This window comes from Macaca fascicularis, chromosome 2, assembly GCF_037993035.2.
Source record: "Macaca fascicularis isolate 582-1 chromosome 2, T2T-MFA8v1.1".
Taxonomy (NCBI): domain Eukaryota; kingdom Metazoa; phylum Chordata; class Mammalia; order Primates; family Cercopithecidae; genus Macaca; species Macaca fascicularis.
The window spans coordinates 152,612,842-152,632,124 of record NC_088376.1 but is presented as its reverse complement, the minus strand read 5'-3'; the positions used below and the strand labels follow the sequence as shown (position 1 = coordinate 152,632,124).

General features: G+C 51.7%; 1 long non-coding RNA gene across 1 annotated transcript; it reads left to right on the top strand.

Annotated features, from left to right (window-relative positions):
* The first annotated feature begins 727 nt into the window (after positions 1-727).
* On the top strand, positions 728-17,487 carry LOC135969534 (uncharacterized). Its single transcript, XR_010584795.1, has 3 exons — positions 728-919; positions 15,734-15,846; positions 16,781-17,487. It is a non-coding gene; the product is annotated as an uncharacterized lncRNA (long non-coding RNA).
* Positions 17,488-19,283: the final 1,796 nt, after the last annotated feature.

Genomic DNA, 19,283 nt, shown 5'->3' with positions numbered 1-19,283 from the left:
GGCAGGACAATGCTGAGTGGCTACGTAATAAAGGCAATATCCCTTCCATCCAATTATCTTGGGATGCTCAGGCTTGGAATCCAGTCACCATGTTGTGAGGAAGCCCATGTCCCCTGTGGAGACCTACACAGAAAAGACTCAAGGTCCCAGGCACTTGAGCTGATGAACAAGAGTTGGTCAGCAGGGGAAATTGGGGAAAGGGTATCTGGCAGAAAGAAGGAATAGCTTGTGTAGAGGTTCAGAGGCAAGAGAGAGCTTGGCACATTTGGGCAGCTGCAAGAGGTGCAAGGTGGGCAGAACATATAACCGAGGCCAGGGGTGATGGAGAGTCTGGCTGTGGCCAGATCACAAAAGGCTTCCAGAGACTGATATGAGGGGAATGGGAAGCCATGGAGGGTGGTAGCCAGATGACTATAGTGCTTTAAAACAACCTCTATGGCTCCAGCTGGGCAGAGAATCCACTGGAGGGGCTGAACCTGGAGGCAGGGCGAGGGGTGGGGTGGGGAGTGAGGGAACGAGCACTAGCGGGGGTCTAGATGAGCCCAGCGGCAGTGTGGGTGGAGCGTGAGAGCTTTAGAGGTGGGTGTGAGAGCTGCTGGCACCCGATGGGTCTCTGGGCCAGGGCTCAGGCTCATTATATTTAATTATTAAAGCCAGTGTGTACTTTGGCCTGGGTGGAGAGAGGGAGTTCATAGGTATTTGTGTTGTAGCACGGCCACGTGGGATCAATCACTGGCAACTGAACAATGATTTGGGGTCAGAGCTGCGGGCCACAGGGGACACGGATCCCAGAGGCTGCAGGACCTTGGGTGACTCACAGTTCCTCTCTTATTGCAATTAAGCTTCCATGACCGAATGTCTCCCTTCCTGCCTCGAAGATCGTCATGCCGTTATCTCATTTAATTTTGGTGGCCTGCTTGTGAGTATGAGCTAGGGGTCTATTTTACAGATGAGGAAACTGAGACTCAGAGAAGTTGGTAACCAGCCCAAGGCCACTCAGCTGGGAGGTAGCAGAACTAGAATTAGAATGGAGCATCTTTCAGAGGATGTGGAATCCACCACCCTCAGGGAACGGGGACTGGTGTTTGGATTTGAGAGGAACTTTTGGAGGAAGGAAAACATTGTCCCTACAGGCAAGATGAAGGCTCAGAGACATTTCATTGGAATGTCAAAATAAATGGGCCTGAGTCAAAGTCTGGATAAACCAAATTCCAAAGATTCTGTTTGAAGCAATGATCCCACTGCTAATAAGAGAAGAGAAACTGGGAAAGCCCCAGCCTCTGCTGAGCCCTAAGAGGAAGCGGGGGCCCAGGACAGATGGGGAGGATGTGGTGAATGTCCAGCCCAGACGATGGTCGGGGAGTCAGAAGGGGCTCCTGGAGAAATTCTGTCTCAAGACCTGCTGTCTCCTTGCTGACCGTTGGAGCTTTCCAGAAATTCTGAGTCTGCATTTGACTGAGGTCTGGGTCTCTAATGATTAAATTGGCACTGGGGTGCGGGAGCCCAGGGTAGCTGCTTACCAAGGTGCAGATGGTCACTCCATCCTTGAGTGGGGCAAGGTTTAGAGGTTCACGATTGCATCTCTCTCATTGCACATGTTTTCCTTGGACATGGCTCCCTGTCCCCTGTGACTTGCCCTGCTAAGTGACATGATGCTGCCTCTGGGCCCCCAAACCTACCATCTGCTTCCTCAGAGTTCAGAGGACCAAGTCTCGGGTCCCCAGGGCTGCTGTGATCTCTGCTAAACACCACCTGCTTCTCCAGCCGTGCCTCCATGACCCTGCTCATCACCTTCACCCCTCACTGCAAGGAGGCCGCGGTCAAAGGAGCCTGAGGCTGAGTGCTTCAAAGCTGTGTGACCCTGGGCAGGTGCTTTCATGTCTCTGTGCCTGGGCATCCTCACCTCCAGCAAAGGAGGGTCACGGTGCAAGGCAGCGAAGTGTGTTAGAGCAGTGGCTGCTGACCTTGGATTTGGCTGGGGTTGGGGTTTGTACTAATTAACTGACACCAAGGTAGGGATGGGGGCTTTTTCAACTCACAACACACAGATGGTCCCTCCATCCTTGGGGAAGGACAAGGTTTAGAGCTGTGTGGATTATCTCTTTCTGATTGGACATGTCTTCCCTAGATATGGTGTCTCTGTCTCCTGGAGCCGACCTGCCAATCTGGCTGCTGGGTGCAATCTCCTGGCGAGCAGCCCAGGATCAGCCCCTCTGGGACTCCATCTAGCCATCAGGACTGCTCGAAGCTCCCCTGTTGATTCCAATGTGTAGCCAGAGCTGAGACCTGGTGCTTCAGATCACTGCCTTTGGCATCAGACTCACGTAGGATCAAATCCTGACTCTGCTTCCACACTGTGTGACATTGGGCTTGGTTTCACTGCCTTTGGCATCAGACTCACGTAGGTTCAAATCCTGACTCTGCTTCCACACTGTGTGACGTTGGGCTTGGTTGGCAACCTCTCTGAGCCTCAGCGTCCCCCTCCCTAAACTGGGAATGATACTTTCTCATCGCTGGGCTAAAGGGACTAAGTCACATAATTTGGGTGAATCACCTATACCTAGAGCCCAGAAAACACAGTAACTAAAATAATCATGCTCACAGCAATATTGACCTTGCCAAGTGGAAGAGAACACGTGATTTGAGACTTAAAATAAGCTCATCAGGCCGGGCGCGGTGGCTCACGCCTATGGGAGGCCATGGCGGGCAGATCACAAGGTCAGGAGATCGAGACCATCTTGGCTAACATGGTGAAACCCCATCTCTACTAAAAATACAAAAGCAAAATTAGCCAGGTGTGGTGGCGGGGGCCTGTAGTCCCAGATACTCGGGAGGTTGAGGCGGGAGAATGGCGTGAACCCGGGAGGCGGAGCTTGCGGTGAGCCGAGATCGCACCACTGCACTCCAGCCTGGGCGACAGAGCGAGATTCTGTCTCAAAATAAATAAATAAAATAAAATAAAATAAAATAAAATAAAAAATAAATAAATAAAAGAAGCTCATTAAAAAGGTGCTTCTAGAGCAAGCTCAGAGGTTGCAGCTGTAGAGTTGAAATCCTGTCTCAGCAGGACTTGCTTGATATATTCCCCCTCCATGGAAGGCTCTGAAATGAGTGCCATTCATATTGACGTGGGTGGTTAATTCCACATCTGTGTAGGATTTCTGCTTGGAAATCCTACAGCGGGGCCTGCAGTGTTTGACCCACTGATGTTTTTGCAGAGAGGGGCCTTGGCTACGGCAGCTAATCAGAACCCTCCTGCTTCTGCACAGAGCCCCTACAGTGCTCTCCCTGGGCTGCAGGAGGGAAGGTGAGAGGAGATGGAGTCGAAGTCACCCTGCTCAAGTGTACACCATGTGTTAGGCATTTTATGTTCACGAGTGTGTGTCCGGCACTTCCTACTTGCCATATCCTGTTGTAAGCATTTTACATGCATTTCCTCATTTCACTCTCAAAATAGCCCCATGAGACTGGCACTACTATTCTCCATTTTACAGATGGGGAAACTGAGGCCCAGAGCAGTCACGTAACTTGCCCAAAGCCACACGGCTGGTCAATGGCAGAGGCTGGATTTGAACCCAGGCCAGCTGGCTTCAGGGACCATGCTCTCAAGTGCTCTGCTGGGCTATGTCTGTTACTGAATTTGCTTTTCAGGCTGCATGCTCAGGACAATTGCCAACAGTCTACAGAAAAGGAAACTGAGGTTCAGGGAGCTGAAGCTCCAGGGCCACCCAGCTGGCCAGAGACAGAGACAGGAGTTGGCCGGGGCTGCGTGACTTCAAAACCTGTCTTTGATCATCTGTGCTGGGTGTGAGCATCGAGTCGTTCATGCATTTGCTCCCTGTAATCAACAGTTATAGAGTATCTACTCTATACCTGGCCCTGTTCTGGGTCCTGAGAAGGCAGAGACAATACAAACCCTCTGCCCTCAAAGCCTTCCCAGGTGATGGGGCACTCAAATAACTAACTACCCCAGGATCCAGAGAGACTGATTCTGTCTGCAGTTGTCTGGAGGGCAACCATGAGGCGGTGGTTTTCAGTTGGCTATCAAGGGATTAGTAGGAGTTCACCGGGAATCACCAAGGAGTGGAGAGGAGGAATGGACTGTATGGGGGAGTGGGGTTTACTGCAGTTCTGGCAGGAGCCTTGAGCAGGGCCGGGGGTGGAGACATGCCGCCTCTGATCAGGGCCCTGGGTGGGGAACATGACTCACTTCAGAAATCCTGGCCACAGGTGGTCAAGGCCGTGAACTCCACCAACGTGGATACAGTAGAGAGAAATGGCAGTGGAATCAGAGTCCATGATGCCAGCTCCACTGCTCCCCAGGCAGCTGGGCAAGTCGCTTCTCATCCTTTTAAGCCTCAGTTTCCTCTTCTGTAAATGAGGACCCTAATATCCACATCTATCAGTCTTACGGCTAGTCAATGATCTGGCTCTGCTTCTTCCTCTCATCCTGTCCCACCCTCTGCACTCCGCTTTGGCTGCACCTGCTTCAGCCTACTCCCCGGCCTTCTGGTGCCCACGCATTTGCCTGCCACTCAATTGGCCACTGATGTCCACTGGAGGGAAATTCCTGGAACACGTTTCTAACCCTGGCACTCCCCTGTTCAATTTCCATGGCTCCCTATTGCTCCAAGACCACAGATTCTTAGAGCTCTGGGCCTTCTGCAAGCTGGTAATACCTGTCCTCTCTCACCCTCACCCTTGCTGGGCAGAAGACTCACGCTCCAGCCACAGAGCGCACATGCCTTCTCTAGGGCGGCCACGCCATTGTCACACCTCTGGGCCACAACACATGCTATCTCCCTGCCTGGGATGCTCATTTCCTGGGGTCTGGTGAAACCTCCACAAGCCAGGTTAGCATCCGTGGAGCTGAGATCTAGGAGGTTCAGAAGGATGGGGAGAGAAGAGGTGTTGGGGTGCTGCCAACACTTTGCCACAAACAAGGTTCTCATCCAAGCTGTCAGCCAGACCCCAAAGCCTGGGGGGTGGGCACCAGGCCTCCAGGAGGAGGCAAGGGGACCAGGCAGGCCCCAGAGCATGGTTTCTCAAGCTGCCAGGACTCTGGAATGTGCAGTCGCATCCCGTCTCGTCTGCGGTCGGGGAAATATTTGGCTGAAAACAAACACTCTCATTCCTGATTAGGGCAACGTCAAGGACCCTCTGACCCAAGCAAGAGGTCTCACCCTGAGGGTGAGCCTGGTCACACTCCTTCTCCAGGAGGCCCACCTGGACTGTGCTGTGTGACACCTGGTTACTCACTCCCCCTCTCTGTGCTCCTGTGTCTGTGCTCAGGGGAGAGACAGGATCCCACAGAGTAGTCCCGCACATGTGAGGGCTTTTTCTTCAGGTTCTGTTTGGGTGCCGTTTTCAAGGGGCTGGAAACGTCTAAGGAGGAACCTCTGGAAGGCAACAGATCCCCCAGGCAGGGCTTGACACTTCCTGGAGCTGAGCTCGGTGGAAGGTGGCTAGGAATGGCTTTTCCCAGGAGAGGTGAGGCTCCTGGAAACTCGGATGTGCAGATTTGGTTGGGACCAAGACATGTAGATCTCCTGTCTCCCTGTCTGTCCCCTTCATACTATGCCTCCGAGGCCGGGGGGCTCACTTCCTGTCCGAGTAACCCATTGTTCTGTTGGATGTCAATTCGTCTTCACCCCACCTGGAGCTGGCTTCCCCTTAATTCCCCCGTTTCCTGCCACCACAGGCCTTAGGGCCCTGACCCTCTGCTTCCTCGCCTGGAGACAGCCCTGCAGAGGCCTGAGTATGCAGTGTGCCCCTGCTGCCGCCCTGTTCTTGAAGGTTCTGTGGTTTTCCACTCCGGCCAGGAGCATCTTCAGGCTGGCACCTCAGGCTGAGCCAAATTGGAAAGCCAGGAAAGTCGGCAGGGGGCATGTAAGGCAGGAAAGAAGTGTGTTTGAAGGAGCAGTTAAACCCAACAGACATGGTTCTAATCCCAGTCATACTACTTTTGGGCTGTGTTGCTTTGGGCAAGAGACTCAAATTTCCTAAGCTTCAGTTTACTTATCTGTAAGATGGGAACAATGAAAGCACCTAGTTCGTGAGGCTCAAATAAGAGGATCTGTGGGAGACTTTTCTGTGGCTCCCCCAACATATGATGCTCCTCATGACCCTGCCTCAACTTCCTTACCCCAGTTCTGCCCTTGAACCCCAGCACTCAGCCCTACGGGATGACCCCTTCCTCCCATCATGCTGTATCCTTTCCGGCCACTGTGCCTTTCTATCTGCTGTGTCTTCTGCCTGGCCGGCTCTTCCCTCTTCTTAGCTTGGCCCCCTCCAGTGCATCATTTGAGAAGGGCACCATTCCCTTCCTTTCCTTTCTCGGGCAGAATGCATCTCCCTGCTCCCGGTCACCCACAGTCTCCATGCTGGAGTGGTTTCGAGGAGGGAAAACTGGAATATGGAGCTTGATGCTAGCCCTATGCCTTTTGATTGCAGGACTCAGAGTGAGATCCTGGTTGCAGGACTCTGAATGAGACCCTTTTGCTCCCTAAGCCTCAGTTTGGCTCATCTGAGAAATGGGGACAAGAACCAAATTCCTGCCCAGTGCTCTCACACATTCTGTGACCCACAGAGGTGATCCTGGCACACAAGTGCAGCTTTGCCATATGTGCATTTCCTGGACAAGCAAAGCAAAGTGGGTCTAACCCTCAGGGCCCAAGCAGTGAGGTTATGTAAGTTCCGAAACTTATTTTTCCCCGTAATTATGACAGACTCTTGGAGCCCTGGGTGAACGGGCCCTGGCCCCAGCCCTTGCTTCTGCGCTTGTTGGGACATAGACCAGAATTAATGTAATTATCAGCTCGGGCCTCCTTCCAGGTAGGCCCTGCCAGGGCGCCTCCCTCTGGATTTCATTAAGTCTCCTGTCAACATTGTCCGCTCAGCGCTCTTGGTTTCCGAGTCAGCTTGCGGAGCCGCAGGAGGAACGGGCGCCAGCCCCAGCCCCGCGTGATGGATTTTGTTTACTCTCTTCTTCCCACAGATTCCTCCCTTAATAACCCTGGAGCCAGGAGGCAGGGAGGCGGGAGGCAGGGTCTCGCGGAGGCGCTGAGGCAGCTCTCCTGCAGGGCTGCAAGGGCCGTGTGGGCAGCACCAGGAGGGCACTCTCTAGAAAGAAGCTACGTTTTAAGGAAAATTTAGTTGATTCCAGGGGATCAACTTTTGGGAGGGAGCTAAGTGGCTCTGGAAGCTCTGTGTAGGCTGAGGCTTGATCCTGGTCACAGACTGCACCCTAGTCCTGGCCACAGACTTAGGCCTGATCATGGTCCTAGAGCCCTGACCCTAACCATAGACTAATCCACCATCCTAGCTCATGGGATGAATGCAAACCTGGTTCCCGTCTGAGCTCAAACATCAACCCAAGCTTGGCTAGGCGCGGTGGCTCACTCCTGTTATCGCAGTACTTTGGGAGGCTGAGGTGGACAGATCACCTGAAGTCAGGAGTTTGAGACCAGCCTGTCCAGCATGGTGAAACACCGTCTCTACTAAACATACAAAAAATTAACCAGGCGTGGTGGCATGCACCTGCAGTCCCAGCTACTCGGGAGGCTGAGGTGGGAGGATTGGTTTACTTGAACCCAGGAGGCAGAGGTTGCAGTGAGCCAAGACTGCACCACCGTACTCTAGCCTGGGTGACAGAGCAAGACTCCATCTCAAAATAATTAATTAATTAATTAACCCAGGCTGAATCCTAATCCAAGTTATAGACTGAGTCCTGAGCCCTAACTGAATCCCTGTTCCTGACTCCAGGCAGCCCTGACTGTGGTCATAGGCTAAGTTCTAACTCTGGAGTCCCAGGCTAAGTCCCGGTCCTGGATGCTGCCAGACCACACACCAAGTCCTCAGATTCTATTTTCACAAGGCCTCCCCTTTCAAAGTATAAACCTGTCTCCTGAAGAGGAACCAAGTTAGCCTGTTAGTGCTCGTTCCTTGGCCGAGAGAAATGCTCTCGAAGGAATGGATCATGGAACAGCTTAGCATTGAGAGGTAGGAGTCAGAGAGAAGCAGAGACAGTTACTTCTAGACATGAGAAACTGAGCTGGACAAGTAGCCCACCAGAGGAACAGAAAAGTGACGAAGAGGAAATATGGTATTGGGGGAAAGGGCAGCTGACTGCTCTGCTAAGGACAGTAGCTGGGAGCTTTTTAATATGCCCTATTGAGAGTCATTCATTCATTCAGCAAACACTAAGCACCAAGCACTGAGCACCACCAATGAGCCTAGTGCTCGTCCATTCCCCTGTGCATTCAGTAAGAATGTATTATATGCTACAGAACCAACATTCTGTTTAGTGTGGGGTGGAGGACTTCTCAGTCGGTGTCTCCAGAGTTAAAAATTACCCTCCTCCCTCTCCCTTACACCACCACACCTACACCTGGGATCCTATGGCACTGAGAAATGAGCCTTAGAGTCAGGCAGATGGGGCAAGTCACCTTCCCTCTCGAACCCTCAGTTTCCCCTTTTACTAGATGGGCAATTATGCAGTGTGAAGGAGATAACAGTTAAGAACACACTTAATGCAATACGAGGCATACAGTTGCAACTTAATAAGCGTCGCCCCTTTCTGGACTGCTGGGGTTGTTGGGAGGATGCAGTCACTAATGCTATACATGGCAACAGTGATTGCCCAGTAGAAGGCCAATGACAGCTGTCTGGAAGGCTGGGCCTCAGTTTCCCCATCTGTAAATTGTGGAGTTAGACTCGATGGTCCCTCTGTTCCAGCCACCCCTGAATGCCCTATAGCTGGATTTCAGAGGAAAAGGTGATGGCAACACTCAGACCCCGGAGCCCCTGAACTTGGCTGTGGGCTGAGCTGCCCCGGAAGTTAATCTGTGACACGGCAGAGTCCAGGGCAGTTATAAACTTAGCGCAGTGCATTCTCCCCGCAGCACTCACAGCCAGGGTTGGACCAGAGCTGACCAGCCCAGAAGTCATCAAGGCCACACTGGCCTTGACCCCGGTTCAGCGGATAAGAGTATAGCCTCAGAAGGTCACCACCCCTCCCCCTGCTCCAGGCCACAGTTTTCCCATGCCTCAAGTAGGCAGTAGAAAGAGCACAGTCTTTGAGGCACTGATAGGTTTCATTGTGAATCTTGACCCACCCCACACATGCTGGATGACCTCAGCTAACTTACTTAGTCTCTCTCAGCCTTAGTCTTCCCCCTTGGAAAATGGGATGATAAGATCTCAATTTTAGGATGATGATTGAGAAGTGGAGGGGATGGTGACAACAGGCTCAGGCAGTGCCAAGTATACAGCAGGTGCACTATAGCTGCAGGCGGGTGTGATCACTGCTGGGCTTGAGCAGGGGCATACACACTGTTTCACGGCAGTGTCCAGGGTGGCTGGAGTCAGGAGAAGGACCAGACAGGATTTGGGGCCCCACTTTCTTTCAAGGACAGAAACTTTTTGATACTTTTTTAATCCAATAGGTTACTTTGTAAAAATTCATTTGAAGAAAAAGGAGTGAGGCTAAAAAATATTGCCATGAAAAATGTTTAAGACTACTGGTTAGATGAATTTCCAGGGCTGGCCGGGCACAGTGGCTAACACCTGCAATCCCAGCACTTCGTGAGACTGAGGCAGGTGGATTGCTGGACCCCAGAAGTTTGAGACCAGCCTGGGCAATATAGTGAGACCTCATCTCTACAAAAAATAAATAAAAAAAATTAGCTGGGCATGGTGATATGTACCTGTGGTCCCAGCTACTGGGGAGGCTCAAGTGGGAGGATCGATTGAGCCCAGAAGGTTGAGGTGACTGTGAGCCACGGTCATACCACTGCACTCAAGCCTGGGCAATAGAGTGAGACCCTGTCTCAAGTAAATAAATAAATAAATAACCAAATAGGATGAATTCCCAGGGCTGAAACACTTACTGATTAAGGGCCTACTGCATGCGGGGCTCTGGGAAGGCTCTTGGGAGCCAATAAAAGGCTTTCTTCAAAATTTTTACTTTACTCATAGCCCTCGTGGGTATCCAGCGGTCGTGCAGACTGGGGGGTCCTTTCAGTCCGTGGCAGTGAATTTCCCTCACGGTGCCCACTGATGATGGAAGAATACCAATCACCATGTGCCTCAGAATGTGCTGGTGCCCTGCCCCCTGCAGAGCATCTGATCTGCAAACAAGAGGGTAATCAGACTGGCAGGCACCTATTCCACAGATGGGGAAACTGAGGCAGGGAGCGCCAATGTGACCTGTCAGAGGTCACATAGTGACTAAAAGGTGGAGCTGAGACTCATAGGCAGAGCTTGGCAGCCCTGAGCCCCGGGCTGTCCTCTAACCCCTGGAGCCCTGGGGGTCCAAGTGAGACTGGGTGGGACCTGGCTGCACATCTCTGCTCTCAGACCCCACCTCACATGTCACTCAGAGGCATCCTGGCTGGGAGTCTTGTTTGTTCTACAAGTCTAGTTTTTCACTTTTTTTGGAGTGGGGGGACAGAGTTTCTGTCCCCCAGGCTGGAATGCAGTGGCACGATCTAGGCTCACTGCCACCTCTGCTTCCCTAGTTCAAGCAATTCTCCTGCCTCAGCTGCCTGAGTAGCTGGGATTACAGGCATGCACCACCACACCCAGCTAATTTTTGTATTTTCAGTAGAGACAGGGTTTTTCTATGTTGGCCATGCTGGACTCGAACTCCTGACCTCAAGTGATCCTCCCACCTCGGCCTCCCAAAGTGCTGGGATTACAGGCATGAGCCACCAAGCCCGGCCTCAGGCATTCAGTTCTGTGATCAACTTGCCTTGGTTAAACCAAAAGAGCAAGACATTTGTGGCAGGCATTTGATTCAGAAATGGGGTGAGCAGATGTGAGAGGGGAAGAAGGAGATACCAAGGTGAGTTGGGGGATCTGTGAGGCAGGGGAATTCATGCTTACGGGGCACTTGGCACCATGGTCTCAGTGGCTGTTATTGTGCCCATGGATAAGGAAATTGAGGCAAAGTGGCTGGCTAGCTGTGGAGCCAAGACTGGTTTTGGGTGTCTGTGGCTCCCTGTCCAGTGCTCTTTGCAAAGCCAGCCAGTCCCTGTGGGCCGGAAGCCATTTTCTCCAGCCCTTCTCGGGTGGCCCTCAGAGACCCTGTCCAGCCTCAGAGCCTTCTCTTCCCAGAAGGCCCCTCTCCAGGGCAGAATTTCAAAACCAAAGCATAATCCTCACCTGGGACCCCAGCAAACAGCACAGGGGCTCAAGCCCCTCCTGCACCGTAGTAGTGGGTCTGGTTCTTGGGAATGCTGGGGCTGCAACCAGACAGACCTAGGTTCAAGTCCCGGCTTCACCATCTACTCCCTGTCATGAACTTGACCACATTATGCATCCTGGGCCTTGGTTTCAGTCTGTGAAATGCAGGCAAAAAAATATGCTGGGGAGAAGAGGAGGAACTAGGAACAGGAAAACTAGTAAAAATGAAAGTGGGCTGTGTGTCAGTCCATCTTTCTGATCATCCCACACAGACTCCAGGCACGAGAAAGACCACTAGAAGATCAGGAAGTGGAGGATTAACCCACGCGGGGGCCCTGCTGGGAAACCCAGGGCTCTACCCTGCAGGACCTCAGGGCCAAATCCTGTGTTGGGGCCATGGGATGGATTAGGCAGGCCTCTGCCTTTAAGGAGATTCCAGGCCAAAAGGGGAGGAGTGTTAACCTTATCCAGTCTGAGGGAGTAAGTGGACATTCCATCCAGTCTCAGGAGGGAGGCAGATACTCCGTTCATTCTAAGTGGGGGATTCAGATGCTGTCTAACCTGGGCGGGGGACTGCAGGAGGGAAGAGCAATTGAGTCTAAGGAGGAAGTGAACAGTCCATCCATTCTGGGGGTGTGGGAGCAGTGGACACACCCTGTCCAGCTGTACGACAGGCAGCTTTGATTTTGTATTTGGTGTTTCTGCAGTGGTTCAGAGTACCTGGTAGATACGCGAGGCTGCTTGCGTTCTCCATCATTCAACAACTGTTTATAAAGCAGCTCCTCTGTAATCCTAGCACTTTGTGAGGCCGAGATGGGTGGATCATCTGAGGTCACGCATTCAAGACCAGCCTGACCAATATGGTGAAACCCCGTCTCTACTTAAAAATACACACACACACACACACACACACACACACACACACAAATTAGCCAGGCATGATGGCGGGTGCCTGTGATCCCAGCTACTCAGGAGGCTGAGATGGGAGAATCAGGGAATCTGGAGACGGTGGTTGCAGTGAGCCAAGATCATGCCACTGCACTCCAGCCTGGGCGGCTGAACAAGACTCCATCTTAAAATAAAATAAAATAAAATAAAATAAAATAAAATAAAATAAAGCAGCTCCTGTGTGCTGGCTTCATGCCAGGTACTGGATGGAGGGTGGTGGCGTTTGAAGCTAGTTGGGTGTTTTGGAAGCAGGCAGTGAGGGGAGCTAAGGATCCTCTTTGGGGTTCAGAATGCAGAGGGGAGTATGATCTGATAACTCCTCTTGGGGCTGCCAATGTCAGGAACCCAGAACTCCAGAAGTTTTCCTTTAAGCCTTGTCTTCCCACATTGCTTTCCAGGACAGGACACTGCGGGTACAGCTATCTGCTCTGTCATATCTGCACAGCATTGGTATCTCATTCTCTTCAGATACTGGACACTTGAAAGTTTGTCTCAATGATCAATTGATGCACTCAAACCACACTAAATTAGTTTTGTCATCTGGTCCAGGTTCGGCTGGGCAATTCTGCTGGTTTCATTTAGGCTCACCCAGGCAGCTGAAGACACCTTGGTGCAGCATAAGTTGGCCTTGCTTGGCCTGGGTTAGCAGCTGTTGGCTAAGCCCTATGTCTCCAGCAGGCTAGCCTGGGCTCATCCATTGGATGCAGCCTTCCCAGAGCAAGCCACAGTGTGCAACTGCTTCCCAAGCCTCTGCTTACATCGCATTTGCTGATGTCCCATTGGCTAAAGCCGGTCATTTGACCAAGCCTGTGGACAGTGTAGGAAAGGATTACACAAGAGGGGTGGGGCTCCTGGGAACTCATGGCTGTACCAACCTACGACCAACTCTCCTGGGCGCCAGGCTTTTTCCTTCCTCTGCACCTTTGCCCAGGCTGTCCCATTTGCTTGTTATGCCCTGATGTGTGATCTCCTACTCAGGCAAGTCGCAAACTTCTCTGTGCCTCAGCCTCCTCTTCTGTAAAATGGGGATCACATGAGTTTAAGTTATTCTGAGGATTAAACGAGTTAACACACAAACATTTAAAACAGTGCCTAGCACAGAGTAGGTCCTCCAGAGATACCAGCCATCACCATCACAATGGTGATTCTTGGTATGATGACCCCTGCCCTCTTCAAAGCCCCGTTTAAGGAATCTCCTCCTCCCTGAAGCTGTCTCTGGTTCTCTTCAGCCAAGCATCCACCCCCAAGCCTGGCCCTATAATTATCTTTTCCTCATCCACCTACTCCATCTACAGTGGGGTCCAGAGGGAAGGGAATCCCAGGGCCCAGTCCAGGGAGTGTGAAGTATCTTATTTCTTCTGCAATTAGGGAGGCAAGACAGTCCTTGGTGACTCCATTTGGCACAGGTGAAAACTGAGGCTGTAGGAGATGTGCTGACTTGCCTGGGGTTGCGCAGCTGGTAGGTGGGTGAGCTGGGAGTGGAGCCAGGTTGGGCTGTAGCAGCTGTGTTTGCCTTGCCTCACTGTCCAGCTCTCACCTGGGCCGGGTGTCGGGGTCTCAAAAGGAAGGCAGATATGGGCTCTGCCCCATGGAGCTCACAGTTTGGTGGAGGAGAAAGGCTCAAGCAGAGAGTAGGAGGTGTGAGTAGCTCTGTGGGCTGTGGGGGCCAGATGGGTCCTCGATCCTGCGGGTTCAGAGCTGGCTGCCCAGAAGACATGAAATGGAATAAGCAGAGTGACATGCTCTGGGCCACAATCAGGGTGTGTGGCCGCTCTGACCACATCACTGCAGCTGCCTGCACAGCCACATCCCTGTGGGTTGTGGGACTGTGACCCTCCCCACTACCTCCCATTACTGAGGACACACCTCCTGGGCCTCCAGTAACTACCCAGGCCTCCACACCTGCTGCACCATGGTGGTGCAGCCCACCTCCCCCACGCCTTCAGCCTTGTGGACATTTTCTCTGGAGATTCCAATTCCCCGGCCTCCTTGAGGTCAGTGTCTGCCCAGAACCTCCCGGCAGGAGAGAATAAACCCCACAGCACTTAAGGCAATGCCTTCCTGTCCAACTGGACAAAGATAGGCTGTGCAGGAACCTCCCCTGGGAGGACTGAGCCATCACCTGAGGAATGGGAGTCCATGGAAACGTGACTCGCCCCTGTGAGAATAAAGCCTTTCATCTGGACATCGAAATGGCCACCAGCTCCCTGAGTGACTTTGGGCAAGTCACGTCCCCATTCCAAGCCTCAGAAAGCCCACTTGTGAGACGAGGATGAAAATAACCCCCTCATAGGCCTGCCATCCCACCACCATGGCGCATTCCACCTGCTACATAGTCAGTATTCAGGGAATGGTGGTACGGCAGTAGTGTGAATACCTTTAAACTGGAGGAGCTTTTAACAACTTCTAGAATCTCCTGGAAAGAGTGGGGAGCACCTCAGTGACCAGTTCATGCATTAGGTAGCTGCCACGACTTCCGTTAGCATTGAAGGCGTTTATGGAGGGCTTGCTGAGAGCATAGCAGAATGCTGGGTATTGAAGCCCTGAGGAGTCATGTACAATCCACTTATCACCTATGCTTGCTTGCTTTAAAAAAATACTCCTTTGGCCGGGCACGGTGGCTCATGCCTGTAATTCCAGTACTTTGGGAGCTTGAGGCAGACAGATCACGAGGCCAGGAGTTCAAGACCAGCGGGACCAACATGGCAAAAACCCGTCTCTACTAAAGATACAAAAAATTAGCTGGGCGTGGTGGTGGGCGCCTGTAATCCCAGCTACTCAGGAGCCTGAGGCAGGAGAATCACTTGAACACTGGAAGTGGAGGTTGCAGTGAGCTGAGATCGTGCCATTGTACTCCAGCCTGGCGACAGAGTGAGACTGTGTCTCAAAAAAAAACAAAAAAAACAAAAAAAATTCATTTACTTGTATTTTACAGAGGGATAATGTATATATAGGAAGATGGCCCTGTGTTAGGTTGCTAGGGCTGCCATTACAAAATACCACAGGCTGGGTTGGGAGCTTCCACCATAGGAGTTTATTTTCTCGGTTCTGGAGGCTGGAAGTCCCAGATCGAGGTGTCGGGAGGGCTGATTTCCTCTGAGCCTCTCCTTGGCTTGCAAACAGTAGCCTTCTCCCTGCATCTTCACATCCATCTTCCCTCTGCACCTGTCTGTGTCATTTTCTCTTATAAAGATGCCAGTTGGTTAGGGCCCACCCTAATGACCTTGTTTTAACTTAGTCATCCCTTTAAAGACCTGTCTCCAAAATACAGTCTTATTCTAAAAGTGCTGGGGTTAGAGCTTTAGCATAGGAATTGGGGTGGGGGGGTGGGAGGAACATTTCAGCCCCTAGCGCCCCACTTTGTTTACAGTCTGAGGAGTTTTTACAAATGATACACAACAGCCAAGATGCAGAGCAGATCATTGCCCCGAGGTAGCGCGCTCATGTCCCGGCAGACAGTCCCCACCTGGCATCCCCACACTAGGTGAAAATGTCTGGTGGCCTCCTGTTGTGCGGGCTCAGTTTGTGTTCTCTGGAGCGTCAGGTAAGTGGGATCATGCTGTGTGTTCGTTTCATGCCTGGTGTTTTCCCTCCGCAGAACGACCCTGAGGACCGTGAGTGTTGCTGTGTGCGTCTGTGCTGTGTCCCCTTTCATTGCTGAGCAGTGTTCCTTTGTTTGGATACACCACTGTCTGCTTCTTCACTCATCAGGTAAGGGACACACAGATAGTTCCAGGTCAGGCTCATGATGGGTAAAGCTTCCACTCACATCTGGGCACAGGTCTTTGTATAGTCCTGCTTTTCATTTCCAGTTGGTTTCCCCACCTAAAAGTGCTAGATTACATGGGAGGTGGGTGTTTAACTTCATAAGTGCCTTGCAGGGTGATTCTCACACCCCCATCAGTCGTGTTGGAGAGTCCTGATTGCTCCGACATTGATAGTTCTGTCCTTTTCACTTTAATTCTAAAGGGTGTACACTGGCATCTCGTGGTTTAACTTGCACTTCCCTGAGGGCTGGTGAAGTTGAGCATCTTCCCATGTGCTTATTGGTCATCACATTTCTTTTGACCACTTTTAATTGGGTGGTCATTTAGAAAATTGTGGTAAAAGATACATAACATACAATTTACCATCTTAATTTAAATTTATTCAGTCCAGTGACATTAAGACCATTCATGTGCTATGGAGGTGTCACCATCATCTGTCTCCAGTACTCTTTTTTGTCTTCCCAAACTGAACCTCTGTCCCCATTAAACACTAACTCCTCATTCTCCTCTCCCCTCAACTCCCAGCCCTAGGCACCCCTCCATTCTACTGACTGTCTCTATGAATGCGACTATCCTGGGGACTTCATACCAGTTGAACCTATAGTATTTGTCCTTTTGTGACTGGCTTATTTCACTTAACGTAATATCCTGAAGGTTTATCCATGTTGTATGATGTGTCAGAATTCCCTTCCCTTTTAAGGCTAAATAATATTCTACTGTGTGTAGAGATCAATTGCCTTTATCCATTCATCTGTCAGTGAACACTTGGGTGGGTTCCACCTGTTGGTTATTGTGAATAGTACTGTGATGAACATGAGTGTGCAAATATATCTGTGTGAATTCCTGAATTCCTGTTTTCTTCTCTTTTTTTTTTTGAGACGGGGTCTAGCACTGGTACCAGGTTGGAGTGCAGAGGCGTGATCTTGGCTTACTGCAGCTGCCCATTCCCAGGAATGATCCTCCCACCTCACCTTCCCGAATAGGTGGGACTGCCAGCATGCACCAACACACCTAGCTGATTTTTGTTATGTTTTGTAGAGAGGGGGTTTTGTCATGTTGCCCAGGTTGGTCTTGAACTCCTGAAGTCAAGTGATCCACCTGCCTTGGTCTCCCAAAGTGCTAGAATTGCAGGCATGAGCCACCATGCCCGACTGATTCCTGTTTTCAATTTTAGGTAGTCATTTGATTATTGGGTTGTAGAAATCTTACTTTTGGATTAATATCTTAAAAACTATCACCAGTTACCTATGTGTTAACTGCTTAGTTTTTCAACCAAACTTTAATCATCAGCCAACCCTCACTTTCAGCCCAGATCGATGACCTCATGCTTGGTGATCAGTTAACTCCTTGTTTTTTAGCTAATGCGTTAATTAGCAATTACCATCTTTGTCTTCAGCTAAACATCATACTTCTCAATGCTTTGGTTATCAGCTAATGTCTTCTTTTTCAGCTAACACTTTAGTGGACATTAATATCCTTGTTAACGTATGTTACCTCAACCAGATAAGACCCGGCTGCATTGGGGAAGGGAAGTGGGGGCTTGACAAGGAACGTGAAGACATTAAAGGCAAAACTTCTGAGTTAATGAGGGGAGTCCTCCAAGAGAGTTCTGTCCTTCAGGAGCTGGAGTCTGGCTCTCCATGAAAGCTTTCTGAATGAATGAATGGATGGATGAATGAGTGCATGAGTGGGTAGTGAGTGCAGGACCACACTCGTTCTCCTGGGGATGGCATTGCTTGCTCAGCCCCAGAGCCAGTGGCTTTCACTCTCACATCTTGCTGACACATGATGTTACCCAGAAACGCTTGAAATGCCGTCGTTTCACTGGGGCCTGGAGACCATACTTTGGACCTTGGTATCCTCTGGCCCGTGGACACCAGAGCAACAGCATCCTCTGCTGCACCCAGGCTGCCGAGCCTTTTATTCTTGAGTTGGCCATGTGACCCCCAGTGGGGCATGTGACCTCTCTAGACCCACATCTGTGTGACCTGGCCCATATGGGGCTTCCTGATCCCATCTCCTGCCTTTGCCCCATCAGCCTAGGGCACTCTCAGTTGGCTCCCACCTCAGGGCCTTTGCACCGGCTCTTCCCTCTGCCTGAACACTCTTCTCCCAGACCTTGGCTCCTTCCCTTCTTGGGGTCTCAGCCCAGAGGTCATCTCCTCAGGGATGCCTTTCCTGACTGCCCCCAGAGGCATGGGGTCAGTCCAGCTGGCTGTACCTTCATTCCCTGGGTGGTCTCAGTGCCTGAGGGGGCACCTGTTCACTGTCAGGCCCAGAGTCTCTGTCCTGAGTGTGTGGGGAGCACAGGAGACCGAGCTGCAGTGTTCAGGACCCTCCACCTGCTGGTTAAACCTGGTAATAAAACCATCTGCCATTTGCAGATGCCCTTAGAAGGATGGTATCTAAGCCAGATTTCACAGCTGGGGAAAAGGGCTCAGAGAGGGGAGTGGTTTCTCTGCGGCCACACAGCAGCTAGGGGTGGAGGTTGCACATCCACACTCCGCTGGAACCCCCAGCTGCCTCTTCTGGCTCAGTCCCTGTCCCTCTGGCTTCCCTAAGATTGGCCCCTTTCTCTATAAAACTGGCCCCAGACTCCACAAAGTAAGGCAGCCCATGGGTGACAGAGGAGAGAGCCTGTGCCTAGGAGGGAGGCAGTGTGACCAGGGACCAAGGAGCTGGGACCAAGTGACACTCAGAGTGGCTGGATCCTGGATTTCTATCACCTCTGTGTCTGAGTCCCATCTGCCTGTGAGTGCATGGGGGCCTCCGTGTGGACTGGGAAGAGTGAAGTCGGGTGACTGACTCGCCCCATTCATCTGGGACGTTCTCATTCTGCGCACTGACAGCCCTGCCTCCTGGGAAATGTCTCAGGACTGGGCAAATTGGGACTGCTGGTTGCACTTGAGGGAAGGGAGGGCCTTGGTGGAGGCCCAGCCCCTGCAAAGGCTGGGATGTGGGAATGGAACTGTGTGAGCTGCAGATATGGCTGCCCCGGCTTGGGGAACCCCTGCTGGGATGGGGAGCAGGAATGAGAGAGAGGAGGAACGTGAGGCCAGAGCCCCAAATGCCAAACACAAGATTTGGGCATAAGGAACCCGTGTGACCTCTTGCTAGCTGCTCCTGGAGGAAGGAGCTGTTGGGAGAAGAAAACTAAGCCCCTGGAACTGGCCGCGGGCCCCTCTGCCCTCTGTAACCCGTCCTGGAGACAGGAGATGGGGGCTGATCCTCTTGCCCCACCAGCCCCCCGGGCGTTCTGACACACTGGGCTCTTTCTTAGACAAGAATTCAGTAACAAAACACTGAACAACATCCCGTGACTCAGTCCCTGCTTGAGGGGCTTTGCAAGGGGTGGACACAGAGAGAAGCTAACCCCAGACA